The sequence below is a fragment of the Salmo salar genome, chromosome ssa22 (assembly GCF_905237065.1).
Source record: "Salmo salar chromosome ssa22, Ssal_v3.1, whole genome shotgun sequence".
NCBI classification, from domain to species: domain Eukaryota; kingdom Metazoa; phylum Chordata; class Actinopteri; order Salmoniformes; family Salmonidae; genus Salmo; species Salmo salar.
In genome coordinates this window covers 56,356,777-56,372,347 of record NC_059463.1, presented here as the reverse complement: position 1 = coordinate 56,372,347, position 15,571 = coordinate 56,356,777, and the positions used below count along the sequence as shown (strand labels likewise).

The following is a 15,571-nucleotide window of genomic DNA, read 5'->3' as shown; positions in this document are numbered from 1 at the left end:
TGTGGAAGTAGCAGTCCTGGGAGTGCATTCTGACGAAGAACAGAAAAGGTAATCCATTTTTTCTAATAGTAATTCTGAGTTTAGGTTGCCCCAAACTTGGCGGGTGTCAAATTAGCTAGCCGTGATGGCTGAGCTATGTACTCAGAATATTGCAAAATGTGCTTTCGCCGAAAAGCTATTTTAAAATCTGACATAACGATTGCATAAAGGAGTTCTGTATCTATAATTCTTAAAAGAATTGTTATGTATTTTGTCAACGTTAATGATGAGTAATTTAGTAAATTCACCGGAAGTTTTTGATGGGTATGCTAGTTCTGAACATCAACAGCGATTCCACTGGCTGTTGAATAGAGTGGGAGTCCTACCTAGCCCATAGAAGTTAACAACTGGGTGAAAGGAATATGAATATGTGTTAATAGAAAAAAGGCATGCTCATGAAAATAAAACGTGTCCTCCCTCATCTTAAATGGCAGGAACTGCCTCTGGTACAAAGTCATTGAACACTGGTCACTTTAATAATGTTAAGACACTTTTTCTTGCCACTGTAATTAAAACACTATATGAACCCTTTGGAATTATCTGGATTTCTGCATAAATTGGTCATAAAATTAGATCTGAACTTCATGTAAGTCACTGTGGAACGCTGTGGAACATCCAGATGCTCTTTGTCAACAGACAAACATAGTGTGCTTCATCTAATAACACACGAATTGTATTTTTCTTGTCTATATTGAATACATCGTTGTAGGTTGGAAAAAGTATGTCAACACCTAGGCTAATGACTTCTCCAAAAGCTAATTGGAGTCAGGAGTCAGCTAACTTGGATTACAATCATTGAGACGAGATTGGAGATGAAGAACTGATGACTTGCACAAGCTGGAAAGGGTTACACAAGTATGTCTTAAAGGCTTGATGTTCATCAGTCCACGGTAAGACAAATTGTCTATAAATAGAGAAAGTTCAGCACTGTTGCTACTCTCCCTAGGAGTGGCCGTCCTGCAAAGATGACTGCAAGAGCACAGCGCAGAATGCTCAATGAGGTTAACTTCTTACATCTAGGCGTTCCGCTTAGCGGAACCCGGTTCCGCCAGCGGGACCCCTAACAAACAGCCAATGGGATCGCATGGAGCGAAATACAAAAACAACAAAAATACCACAATTCAATTTTCTCAAACAATCAACTATTTTACACCATTTTAAAGATACACTTCTCCTTGATGTAACCACATTGTCTGAATTTTCAAAAAAACATTAGATTATGTTAGGAGAGTATATAGACACAAATAGTCACACAGCCATTTTCCAAGCAGGGAACTATGTCACAGAAACCGAAAACACAGCTAAATTATGCACTAACCTTTGACGATCTTCATCAGATGACACTCCTAGGACATTATGTTACACAATACATGTATGTTTTGTTCGATAAAGTTCATATTTATATCCAAAAACCCCTTTTTACATTGGCGTTTGATGTTCAGAAAATGTATTTCCAACCAAAACCTCCGGTGAATTTACAAAAATACTCATCATAAACGTTGACAAAATACATAACAATTATTTTAAGAATTATAGATAGACTACTCCTAAAATAGCTTTACGGAGAAAGCACATTTTTCAATATTCTGAGTACATAGCTCAGCCATCACAGCCAGCTATTCAGACACCCGCCAAGTTCGGGGCCACCTAAACTCAAAATTAGTATTAGAAATATTGTATTACCTTTGCTGATCTTCGTCAGAATGCACTCCCAGGACTGCTACTTCCACAAGAAATGTTGTTTTTGTTCGAAATAATACATTTTTATGTCCAAATACCTCCGTTTTGTTCGTGCGTTCAGGTCACTATCCAAAGGCTAACGCGCGGGCGCAGTTCGAGACACAAAAAGTCAAAATGTTCCATTACCGCACTTAGAAGCATGTCAAACACTGTTTAAAATCAATCTTTATGGTATTTTTCTTGTATAAATGCAATAATATTCCAACTGGACAATAGCGTATTCATTCAAGAAGAAAAAGAAGGAACAGCGTTCTCGCGTGACTGCACATATCCAATCTCTTTGTCCCCAGGCAGGCCACTCAGTAACTGAGCTCCTATACTCTGCCAAGTGACAGGAGAAGGCTCAATCCACTTTCTGAAGGCTTTAGACAGCCAATGGAAGCCTTAGAAAGTGCAACGTAACCCCACAGATACTGTAGATTCGAAAGGGACTAGAAAGAAGAACTACATTTCTCAGATCCTTCACTTCCTGGTTGACTTTCTCTCAGGTTTTTGCCTGCCATATGAGTTCTGTTACACACAGAAGCATCCAGGGTCTCTCATACAGCATCTCCACTCCCACTTGTCTCCAATTCCACATACCAACCCTCAGCTTCCCTCAGCCCATCCCATCTATCTCTGCAGGCCACTTCGGGTTTCTACTTTAACACATATCTTTCAACTACGCTGTGATGTTTAACGAACAATTTCAATCTAATCGAATAGAATCCACAGATTGCGAGTTGAAGATAAATACTTTTAGTAAGAGTATTAGTATATTAGTAATTGACTGACCCGGTCTCTCCAGATCTCCTAAGGGTCTCCAGATCTCCTGGGGTCAATATTAGATCAATGCTATGCATTTTCAGCCATTCCTGAACCTGAGACCAGAAAGAGGCTACCGGAGGGCAATACCAAAATAGATGGTCTATTCATTCTGTGTCCTCACAACAAAATCTGCAGAGGTTCGATGATTTTATGCCCCAAATATTCAGTATTTTGTTGGTGGCAAGAATTCTATATTTTAATCTTAACTGAAAAGCACGAAGTCTTGAATTTTGCGTTGTTTTATATATCAACTCATACACCCTGTACAATGGAATCGGTACATCAAAAATCTCTTCCCAACTATTTTGCCATCTGCATGGCAGAGTTGTCAACATCCTGGTCCTCAAATGAAACTGGTAAACTTTCCCATTTATGCTATTTTTATTCCTCTGCCAGTTTTGATCCTTTATATTGGGCAGACAGACCAGTTCCCTACCTCCTCCCGCTGCCACTCGCCTCCTACGTTTTTGGGGCAATGCTGTAATCAATTGGTTGTACTCTTGGATTGAGCAGACCTTTCCATATAATTCTGATAACACCATGAAGGACATAACTCTACCATTCCAATTGACAATATCATTTAAGAACAAAATACCCTTATCAAAAATCTTGTGCACAAATACTGGTCTTTTATCAACCAGCACATTAGAGTTCAGCCATAGTATTTTTTGTAATATTTGTTTTATCTTTTCAGGTGGATTAAATTGTATCCAGCTCTGCAATGCTTGTTTGAAAGAGATACTTTGAAAGTATCATTTGCAATTAATCGAAAATGAGACATGGCATCTCTGCACAAAGGCAAAAAGGCCATTTTTAAACAATGGATGAGCTTTTCTTAGTAATCTACTTGAACCATTTAGGGTTCAAGTAAAACTCTTGAATTAGTCTTCCCTGTGGCTCAGTTGGTAGAGCATGGTGTTTGCAACACCAGCATGGTGGGTTCGATTCCCACGGGGGCCTGTATGGAAAAAAAAAAAAAATGCATGAAATGTATGCATTCACTACTGTAAGTCGCTCTGGATTTAAGCTTCTGCTAAATGACTAAAATGTAAATGTAAAATGAATAAGTGAAGATTTGAGAGGTTTAGTGCTTTATATTTAATAATCTCAACCCACCCAATTCATATTCATAATATATTACATTAGATCGTTCTTGAATAAGTTCAAGTTCTTGTTTTGTATCTCTGTAGTATTGTTTTTATTGCTATTTACCTTTACTATTAGTTCATGGGTTTTCTTTTAGCTAATGCTGACTATGGGGCATACAACCATTGAAGCTCTGCAGATTTGAGGATCCAGAATCAATTGTCCATTTATTTTGGTATCGATCTAAAACTGACCCTAGAAATAGTACTGTTGGAGAGACCGGGTCAGTCAATGTATTGCAACTCAGTCTGTAGATTCTATTTGACAGAAATTGTATGTTAATCACAACATCGTATGCTGCGTAGAAATCCCAAAAGGGTGGCCAGCAGAGACAGGTGGGATGGGCTAAGGGTTGGGATGTGGAATTGGAGACAAGTGGGAGCGGAGTTGCTGGGCAAAGGATAGAATGACAGATGTAAAATAAATTCCATATAAAAGGTAAATACATTGACGGGCTGTGTTGATACAGTTGAGGTTGATGCCATGCAGGTGTTTGTACAAATGCACCAAGATGGACATGGTGCCATACATGCACTCAAACATTGTTGGCCTTGCTGTTATATTGTCCATGATGGTTTTCATTCATTGGTGGTTCATGTGGCAGGGCATGGATTGATTTTCGTTCTCAGGGTGGAATCTGATGGTTGAGGGGCAGCATCGGTGGGAGATCTGTCTACGTGCCCTTCAGCAGGGCGTTGACCCCGTTTGCCTCTGGATAAGAGGCTGTTAGATGACTGTGGTGTAGTTGGGCAGCATCACTGCATGTATATGTTTAAGAAATAGCCTCTAGCTTAATTTCCACATCACGGTAACATTTGGCTTATGATCTGATCAATAAGAGCCAATCACTTAATGATCAGGGTTTGTAGGGTCTACACATTGTATGTAATGTCTTAACCGTCCAGGTCTGCTTTGAGAACAGATTACCTGGTGACTTGGACAAGTAAGCCTGCTGATGTCATAAGTACTACCCGTCAGTGATTTGAGGGGCAGGTACAATTGATTTAAATTGTTTGACCATCCAGAGCACAATGAGTATTTTACAACTGCCTAAAGGTGGGCACAGAATACAGACAAAGGCACGTTAGCGCCAGGTACAAATTAGTCCGGTGAAAGGCGAGAATAAAGGACACACGTTCAGAAATATTCGTGTGACATTTAGTAACATACAAGAGGCAACCATTCTTGTCTTTCTGACACTTCATTTAATTCAGACCAACCACAGTTCAGAAATGCTTCAACACAAAATACACAGGTTTACAATGGTCATTGAAGTTGGAGGAAAACAGCACGACCTGATGAAGATATCCCAGAAGCCTTGTACATCTTCATGTTCCACAGGAAGATATCCTGCAAGGCATACTGTCAGCACCAGCATTCTAGTTCCCAGTCATGTGTGCATGCACATATGTAAAACTCACATTCAGTCACAGGTGTAAGCCACATCCAAGTACTTATAAGTTCCAACACAGGGGTCGCCGAACACGGAGTTGGATACCTCGACAATACACTGGCGCTCTCCGTCACACCTGCGTGTCAACAGGTACAGGTTAACACCACAGCCAATGAGTGCCTACAGGTAAATGCACACTGAAGGTTTCACTACCTTTCTGCCATTGTGCTGGTGCTGGATTGGCTGAGGCAGTTGGTGTTTTTGAGTTGTTCCTGTGGGCGCCCAATGGAACACACATCGTGTTGACGACGACCATAGTTGGCACGCTGAATATGGATCTCACCCCGATCTGAGGAAGAGAAAGAAGAAAAGGATGGCCAAATCTGGGTGTTTGTGTGGGCTAGTGACTAATATACGTCACCACATGATTATACCGTACAATAGTGCTAACCAGCTTACCACATAGTAGTTGGGAATCAGAGCCTTCACATACGATGCTGCTTACTGCAAGGACAACACAGGAGTTACACCACACTGGCCAGACAAATTAAGACATACATTAGCCTGGTGAAGTGTTAGGGATGGGCACTAACAGGGAATGTTGATTTCAGGTGCATTTTTTAAGTCATTTTAAACTTGTCGGCATGTACTAAAGTATAAAGGGCTATGCGCGTCATCTTTCACCGTTACCTTGTAGTTCCACTTCCTTATGAGCAGGTCTCAAAAGGCTAATATGTTAAGCAAACGGGCTGGCTAGACTGAAACTGGTGAAAAATAAAGTCAAACTGCTACACCAAATCTGCATTTCTATGCCATGCTATGTGTCAGATTAGCTGTATACCCTACAAATCTGTGGGAGTAGTGCTAGCTAGTTACCGTTCACTGAAACATAGTCAGTCTTAAACCAGATTAAGTGCGCACAAGCATCAAATAAGCTTAAGCCACTTCCCGTCCGTGTTCTTGCTGGCTAATTGAGCTTGATATGTACATCTAAAAAGGAACAGCATATGAGACAAGTCAAAAAGGGTCAATGCAGATAGTCGGGGGTAGTCATTCAGGAGTTTTATGGCTTGGGGGAAGTAGAAGCTGTTCAGGTTCCAGACTTGGTGCATCCGTACCATTTGTCAGTGGCCAGTGTCATTGACAATGTAGGGCTTTCCGACATGTGTGGTGTCGAGATGCTGATGGCAGGGAGCGCGGCCTCAGTGATTTACTGGGCCGTACGCACTACCCTCTGGCATATGACCGCAACGTGCTACATACCTAGTGGTAATGCAGCCAGTCAAAAAGCTCTCAATGGTGCAGCTGTAGAATTGAGCAGCGGAAGGCTGATAGCAAATCCTTTTAGCCTCCTGGCAGGGAGGGGCTCGGCCCTCCGTTTCCTGTAGTCCACAATCAGTTCCTTTGTCGTCTTGGCACCACACTGCCAGGTCTCCGACCTCCCTATAGGCTACGCTAACTAAAGTTGTTGCCGGCTACATTGTTCCATAACCACAGCTTGTGTGCTAGGGTTAGTTAGCAGGTGAGGGTGGCTTAAACATGGAGAAATAAATGCATGTATTTAACACTTTGTGGCCATAAAACAGAATTTAATAACAAAGCTGGTACCATAGGGGAACCAACCCATTCTATTCATCAGCAGAGTGCACGCTTTTACAAAAGAGTAAAATGGGTAGGAGTCATACCGATAGTACGTTGAATTAAATTATGGCTATTGGTGCCCACCACTAACTATTACTAGCACACATTCAGAGACTTACTTGTTTTGTGCTGTTGGACACAGGAGTATTTGGTGTCCAGGTACTTGTAAGTCCCAACACAGGGGTCCCCAAAAACCAAATTGGATGCCGGGACAACACACTGGCTCTTTCCATCGCACCTGGGTGTTTCAGAGACAGGTAGAGGTCATGAGTTCCCACAGGTAAACACTTCAGGTTCTAGTATCTTTTTACCATCTTGCTGGTGGTTGTTACCACTACGGCCAAGGAGTTCCTACAGGTAAACACCACTGGTTCTAGTACCTTTCTGCCATCTTGCTGGTGGAGGATTGGCTGAGGCAGTTGGTGTCGGTGAGTTGGTTATCGGGCGCCCAATGGAACACACATCGTGTTTACGACGACCATAGTTGGCACGCTTGATTTGAATCTTACCTCCATCTGAGGGAGATGGGGAAGAGAGACAAAGGAAAGGTGAGGGATGAAGGAGAGCTAAGACTGGTGTGGGCCAGTGACGCTAATCTACAGTAGAAAATATCATAGGTGACTATACAGTAGTGTTGAGTAGCTTACCACATTGCAAGAAAGCATCATGGCCTTCACACGTGATGCTGATTGCTGCCAGGACAAATAAACAGGAATTACACACCACTCACAGTAGCTTGGTTAAGTAGTATCATCATTATTACATACAGTACCTCCATCTGTTATTGTACAGCAAGCTGCAGCCAGCACTGAAACAACATCACACAGCTAGTTCAGCAACATTCCACATCATATGCACTTGGGCCATGAAGGTATACTCCAGCATTTGAGTTATACTTATTGTACTGTAGTCATCAAGTTCAGAATTTAGTCTCTTATACCATGCATGCAATGTCACAATTTGTTAGACAAATTTGTTTATAACAATAGAAATTGAATGTCCCTCAGGTCATATATGACACGTACTTCCATTACTCTCAAATACAAACATTTGGTCATTTATATTTAAATTCTAATCTGCATCAGATACAGATTTTGTATACTCACATGCAACCACTGTCAGTCTGACCATTTGCATGATGCCAGGTACAGGAGTGGTAGTAACAGAGAAAATGCAACTGATGCTAATTAGACACAATACACCTGGTATTTATGTTATGGGACATGTCTTAATTAACCCAGGTGTATCTATTTGTCTCCAGGTGCACCTCATTGCAATTAGGGGCCGGTGTTTGCTGGTCTATACCTGGCTATTTGTTCAGTCTCATGGAGTTAGATAGAGGACTCTGGATGGATAAAAAGACATTTTGGCATTAACATTGCCATTGAGGGCGGAACATTTTAAAGTAGCCATCTAGGTGGAGCTTCTTCGTTAAGGAAGAATCACACGGGCCACGTTCAGTCGCAAAACCTTCGAGCATTGCAGATTTCCATGTCATGAATAGAGACAACGTATTTCCTTATTCTAAATGTCGGAGACATATTTGTTCAACATAGCATATTTTTATCTGAACCTTCCAAAACGTTGCATCCTGCTGAACGCACCCTATTATTCAATCCGGGTCATCAGGAGGGATCAGCCAATTAATTATACTCTTGAGCAACCATTGCATAACTGTAGGTGGCAGTAAATTGCCAGCTTTGCCTTCAAATAGTACCTTTTCAAACAACACACTCTGTGGTGGTGTGCAGCCTTTTAGATTGTTTGCCAACTCATAGAAATTATAGAAGAAAATTGACTACTTTAATAAAATGAATATTGCCTCTATTGTCTCAAATGTAATTGTTCTGGTGGCTATGTGTCCTCCTCCTCTCAACTTTCGATTCTCAGGGCTGCTGGACAGGTGCCTTGCTCTTCAACGTGCGAGCCCTTTGGGTGTTAAACTTATCAGGCTTCACCGCCGCGGTCCGGAAATGCTGGTCCCAGTGATTTTGTGCATTTATATGTTCCCAGTTGCCACTCCTGTGAAGGGAGACCACTGAGCTTGAAGGCAGTTTGGTGACCACAGAACCCACAGTACAGGTACTCTACTGTGAACATTATTAAAGTGAACCGTGTTGAATGACTATGTACAGTCGTGGCCAAAAGTTTTGTATGATTGCAATTTGCATATACTCCAGATCAGATGAATTGCAATTAATTGCAAAGTCCCTCTTTGCCATGCAAATGAACTGAATCCCCCCAAAACATTTTCACTGCATTTCAGCCCTGCCACAAAAGGACCAGCTGATATCATGTCAGTGATTATCTCGTTAACACACGTGTGAGTGTTGACGAGGATAAGGCTGGAGATCACTCTTTCATGCTGATTGAGTTCGCATAACAGACTGGAAGCTTCAAAAGGAGGGTGGTGCTTGGAATCATTGTTCTTCCTCTGTCAACCATGCTTACCTGCAAGGAAACATGTGCCGTCATCAGTGCTTTGCACAAAAAAGGGCTTCACAGGCAAGGATATTGCTGCCAGTAAGATTGCACCTAAATCAACCATTTATCAGATCATCAAGAACTTCAAGGAGAGCGCTTCAATTGTTGTGAAGAAGGCTTCAGGGCGCCCAAGAGAGTTCCTCAAGCACCAGGACCGTCTCCTAAAGTTGATTCAGCTCCTGACTCAGGGCACCATCAGTACAGAGCTTGCTCATGAATGGCAGCAGGCAGGTGTGAGTGCATCTGCACGCACAATGAGGCGAAGACTTTTGGAGGATGGCCTGGTGTCAAGAAGGGCAGCAAAGAAGCCGCTTCTCACCAGGAAAAACATCAGGGACAGACTGATATTCTGAAAAAGGTACAGGGATTGGACTGTCATTTTCCTCAGCAGCCCGCTACCTGTCTGAATCGTCGTGTCTCCAGCTCGACAGGCTACTCACTGGACCCAATGATGATCACTCGGTTACGCATGCCTCTCCATAATGTCAATGTGCCTCGTCCATTGCTGTTTTGGTTAGTAATTATTGCCTTATTTCATTGTAGAGTCTCTAGCCCTGCTCAATACGCCTTAGCTAACCCTTTAGTTCCACCTTCCAAACATGCGGTGACCTCACCTGCTTGAAATGATGTTTCTAGAGACAATATCTCTGTCATCGTCACTCAATGCATAGGTTTACCTCCACTGTATTCACATCCTACCATACCTTTGTCTGTACATTATGCCTTGAATCTATTCTACCGTGCCCAGAAACCTGCTCCTTTTACTCTCTGTTCCGAACGTACTAGATGACCAGTTGTTATAGCCTTTAGCAGTACACATATCCTACTTCTAATCTGTTCCTCTGTTGATGTAGAGGCTACACCAGGCCCTGCAGTGCCTAGCTCCACTCCCATTCCCCAGGCGCTCTCATTTGTTGACTTCTCTAACCGTAAAAGCCTTGGTTTCATGCATGTTAACATTAGAAGCCCCCTCCCTAAGTTTATTTTATTCACTGCTTTAGCACACTCTGCCAACCCGGTTGTCCTAGCCGTGTCTGAATCCTGGTTTAGGAGGACCACCAAAACCCCTGAAATGTCCATTCCTAACTATAACATTTTCCGACAAGATAGAACTGCCAAAGGAGGCGGAGTTGCAATCTACTGCAGCGTTAGCCTGCAGAGTTCTGTCTTACTATCCAAGTCAAAGAATTTGACCTTGTACTTTTAAAAATCAACCTTTCCAGAAACAAATCTCTGGCCGTTGCCACTTGCTATAGACCACCTTCTGTGCCCTGGACACCATATGTGAACTGATTGCCCCCCATCTATCTTCAGAGCTCGTGCTGTTAGGTGACCTATACTGGGATATGCTTAACACCCCAGCCATCATACAATCTAAGATTGATGCCCTCAATCTCACACAAATTATCAATGAACCTACCAGGTACAACCCCAAATCCGTAAACACGGGCACCTCATATATATCATCCTAACCAACGTGCCCTCCAAATACACCTCTGCAGTCTTCAACCAGGATGTCAGCGATCACTGCCAAATTGCCTGCGTCCGTAATGGGTCTGCGGTCAAACAACCACCTCTCATCATGTTCAAATGCTTCCTAAAACACTTCAGCGAGCAAACCGTTCTAATCGACCAGGCCCGGGTATCCTGGAAGGATTTTGAGCTCATCCCGACAATAGAGGATGCCTGGTTATTCATTAAAAGTGCTTTCCTCACCATCTTAAATAAGCATGCCCCATTCAAAAAATGTAGAACCAGGAACAGATATGGACCTTGGTTCACTCCAGACCTGACTGCTCTTGACCAGCACAAAAACATCCTGTGGCGCACTGCATTAGCATTGAATAGCCCCGTGATACGCAACTTTTCAGGGAAGTTAGGAAAGCAAAGGCTAGCTTTTTCAAACGTAAATTTTCATCCTGCAACACGAACTCCAAAAAGTTCTGGGACACTGTCACCACCGATAAATCCATGATAACTGAGAATTTCAATAAGCATTTTTCTATGGCTGGCTGTGCTTTCCACCTGGCTACCCCTACCCAGGTCAACAGCCCTGCACCCCCCACATCAACTTGCCAAAGCCTCCCCATCCTTCACCCAAATACAGATCGCTGATGTTCTAATAGTGCTGCAAAACCTGGACCCCTACAACTCAGCCTGGCTAGACAATCTGGACCGTCTCTTTCTAAAATTATCAGCCGAAATTGTTGAAACCCCTATTATTAGCCTGTTCAACCCCTCTTTCGCATTGTCTGAGATCCCCAAAGATTGGAAAGCTGTCATCCCCCTCTTCAAGGTCATCACCCTCTTCAAAGGGGGAGACACTCTAGACCCAAATTGCTACAGATCTATATCTATCCTACCCTGCCTTTCTAAGGTCTTTGAAAGCCAAGTTAACAAACAGATCACTGACCGTTTCGAATCCCACCGTAATTTCTCCGCTATGCAATCTGGTTTCCGAGTTGGTCGTGGGTGTACCTCAGCCACGCTCAAGTTCCTAAAATATATCATAACCGCCATCGATTAGAGACAATACTGTGCAGCTGTATTCATCGACCTGGCCAAGGCGTTCGACTCTGTCAATCACCACATTCTTATCGGCAGACTCAACAACCTTGGTTTCTCAAATGACTGACTAGCCTGGTTCACCAACTTCTTCTCAGACAGAGTTCAGTGGGTCAAATCGGAGGGCCTGTTGTCCGGACCTCTGGCAGTCTCTATGGGGGTGCCACAGGGTTCAATTCTCGGGCCGACTCTTTTCTCTGTATACATCAATGATGTTGCTCTTGCTGCTGGTGATTCTCTGATCCACCTCTACGCAGATGACACCATTTTGTTTACTTCTGGCCCTTCTTTGGACACTGTGTTAACCTTTATGGGCTAGGTGGGACGCTAGCGTGCCACCCGTGGTGCACTCCATCAACAGCAGGTGCATTTCAAGAGCGGCAAATTTGAATCCAAATAAATGTCAAAATTCAAATTTTTCAAACATACAACTATTTTACACCCTTTGAAAGATAAACATCTCCTTAATCTAACCACGTTTTACGATTTCAAAAAGGTTTTACGGCGAAAGCATAAATTTAGAGTATGTTAGGACAGTACATTTACAAGAGTTGTGTGTAATGTTTTGTCAAGTCAAAGACAGGGTCACCAAAACCATAAAACCAGCTAAAATGATGCACTAACCTTTTACAATCTCCATCAGATGACACTCCTAGGACATTATGTTAGACAATGCATGCATTTTTAGTTCTATCAAGTTCATATTTATATCCAAAAACAGCGTTTTACTATGGCATTGATGTTGAGGAAATCGTTTCCCTCCAATAACCGGCAGTCAAGTCAGCGTCACAAATTAAATAATTAAAATTAGAAAACATTGGTAAAATATTATATTGTCATTTAAAGAATTATAGATTTACATCTCTTGAACGCAATCAACTTGCCAGATTTAAAAATAACCTTACTGGGAAATCACACTTTGCAATAATCTGAGCACTGCGCCCAGAAAAATACGCGTTGCGATACAGACTAGACGTCATGTTGGGGAGATCTAAAATCGAAAATACTATGTAAATAATCCATTACCTTTGATTCTCTTCATCAGATGTCACTTCCAGGTATCACAGGTCCATAACGAATGTAGTTTTGTTCAAAAAAGCTCATCATTTATGTCCAAAAATCTCCGTCTTGTTAGCACATGATCTAAGCCAGCCGGACTTCTCGTCATGAAAGAGGGGAAAAAATATATTTACGTTCGTTCAAACATGTCAAACGTTGTATAGCATAAATCATTAGGGCCTTTTTTAACCAGAACATGAATAATATTCAAGGTGGACGAATGCATACTCTTTTATAACGTATTGGAACGAGGGTACCCAACATGAACTCGCGCGCCAGGTGTCTAATGGGACATCATCGTTCCATGGCTCTTGTTCGGTCAGATCTCCCTCCAGAAGACTCAAAACACTTTGTAAAGGCTGGTGACATCTAGTGGAAGCAATAGGGAAGTGCCAAAATATTCCTCAGCCCCTGTGTTTTTCTATGGGATAAGTTTAAAGGTAATACAACACATCAGGTATCCACTTCCTGTCAGAAAATGTCTCAGGGTTTTGCCTGCCAAATGAGTTCTGTTATACTCACAGACACCATTCAAACAGTTTTAGAAACTTTAGAGTGTTTTCTATCCATATATAATAAGTATATGCATATTCTAGTTACTGGGTAGGATTAGTAACCAGATTAAATCGGGTAAATTTTTTTTATCCAGACGTGCAAATGCTGCCCCCTAGCCCTAACAGGTTAACTAACCTCCAGACGAGCTTCAATGCCATACAACTCTCCTTCCGTGGCCTCCAACTGCTCTTAAATGCAAGTAAAACTAAGTTTATGCTCTTCAACCGATCGCTGCCCACACCTGCCCGCCCGTACAGCATCACTAGTATGGACGGTTCTGAATTAGAATATGTGGACAACTACAAATACCTAGGTGTCTGGTTAGACTGTAAACTCTCCTTCCAGACTCACATTAAGCCTCTCCAATGCAAAATTAAACCTAGAATCGGCTTCCTATTTCGCAACAAAGCATCCTTCACTCATGCTGCCAAACATACCCACGTAAAACTGACAATCCTACCTATCCTTGAAATCGGCAATGTCATTTACAAAATAGCCTCCAACACTCTACTCAACAAATTTATTGCAGTCTATCGCAGTGCCATCCGTTTTGTCACCAAAGCCCCATATACTACCCCCACTGCGACCTGCATGCTCTCGTTGGCTGGCCCTCGCTTCATATTCGTCGCCAAACCAGGTCATCTATAAGTCTTTGCTAGGTAAAGTGCCACCTTATCTCAGCTCACTGGTCACCATAGCAGCACCCACCCGTAGCACGAGCTCCAGCAGGTATATCTCACTGGTCACCCCCAAGGCCAATTCCTCCTTTGGCTAACTTTCCTTCCAGTTCTCTGCTGCCAATGACTGGAAGGAACTGCAAAAATGACTGAAGCTGGAGACTCATATCTCCCTCACTAACTTTAAGCATCAGCTGTCAGAGCAGCTCACAGATCACTGCACCTGTACGTAGCCCATCTGTAAATAGCCCATCCAACTACCTCATCCCCCATACTGTAATTTATTTTATTTATTTTGCTCCTTTGCACCCCAGTATCTCTACTTGCACACTCATCATATGCACATCTATTACTCTAGTGTTTATTTGCTGTACTGTAATTATTTAGCAACTATGGCCTATTTATTGCCTTACCTCCCTTATTCTACCTCGTTTGAACATGCAGTATATTGTATTATTGACTGCATGTTTGTTTATTCCATGTTTAACTCTGTGTTGTTGTTTGTGTCGCACTGCTTTGCTTTATCTTGGCCAGGTCGCAGTTGTAAATGAGAACTTGTTCTCAACTGGCCTACCTGGTTAAGTAACGGTGAAATAAAAAATGTAAAAAATGTAAAAAGTGATGAGATTGGAGGGCACTATGGTGTTGAAGGCTAAACCAATCACTGTTACATTGAACTGGTGTTATGAGAATTTTGTTCCCGATGTACATAAACTGAACTTCAATTAAACAACTCAGTCTGCACTCAGAGCACTCAGAGTTTGTAAGATTCTGGTTCAATGACACAGACGGAGGCCCAGCCTACAATAGTCAACAATGTTTATTCATGAGGGCTCTGAATATCATACAATGTACACAGCCTTTTATACCTAACCTTTGGTCATACCATATGTCATACCCCTTACAAATGCCCCTCCTCTTCTTTAACACTGTCAATGCTTATTTACAAGTCTTCTCCATCACATACATTGCTTATCATATCCTGCCCCATGTTACATAATCTACTGCAAGCCTAAAGGTTGGGAGACCTTCTTCCTGTTATCAGTTTCACAGTGGTCACAAGTTGTCTGCTGTCTGTTAACCTGTTCAGGTATAGGGGGCAGTATTTTCCCTTTTGGATGAAAAGCGTGCCCAGAGTAAACTGCCTAATACTCGGGCCCAGAGTCAAATATTTGCATATCATTAGTAGATTTGAATAGAAAACACTTTAACGTTTCTAAAACTTTTTGAATGATGTCTGTGAATATAACAGAACTCATATGGCAGGCAAAAACCTAAGAGGTATCCAACCAGGAAGTGGGAACTCTGAGGCTTGTAGTCTTTTCAAATGATTGTCTATCCAAACTAGTGTCTGTGATGTCATATTGCACTTCCTAAGGCTTCCACTAGATGTCAACAGTCATTAGAACCTTGTCTGATGCTTCTACTATGCAATTTGATTGAATAACAACCGGAACAATAAGTG

General features: G+C 42.2%; 1 pseudogene across 1 annotated transcript; it reads right to left on the bottom strand.

Annotated features, from left to right (window-relative positions):
- Positions 1–4,915: 4,915 nt before the first annotated feature.
- Positions 4,916–7,969, bottom strand: LOC123729678 (L-rhamnose-binding lectin CSL3-like; annotated as a pseudogene). Its single transcript, XR_006761358.1, has 9 exons — positions 7,873–7,969; positions 7,539–7,574; positions 7,414–7,458; positions 7,147–7,281; positions 6,886–7,004; positions 5,585–5,629; positions 5,339–5,474; positions 5,154–5,261; positions 4,916–5,082 (listed from the first exon to the last, which is right to left on the bottom strand). The product of XR_006761358.1 is annotated as an L-rhamnose-binding lectin CSL3-like (transcript).
- Between the last annotated feature and the right edge of the window lie 7,602 nt (positions 7,970–15,571).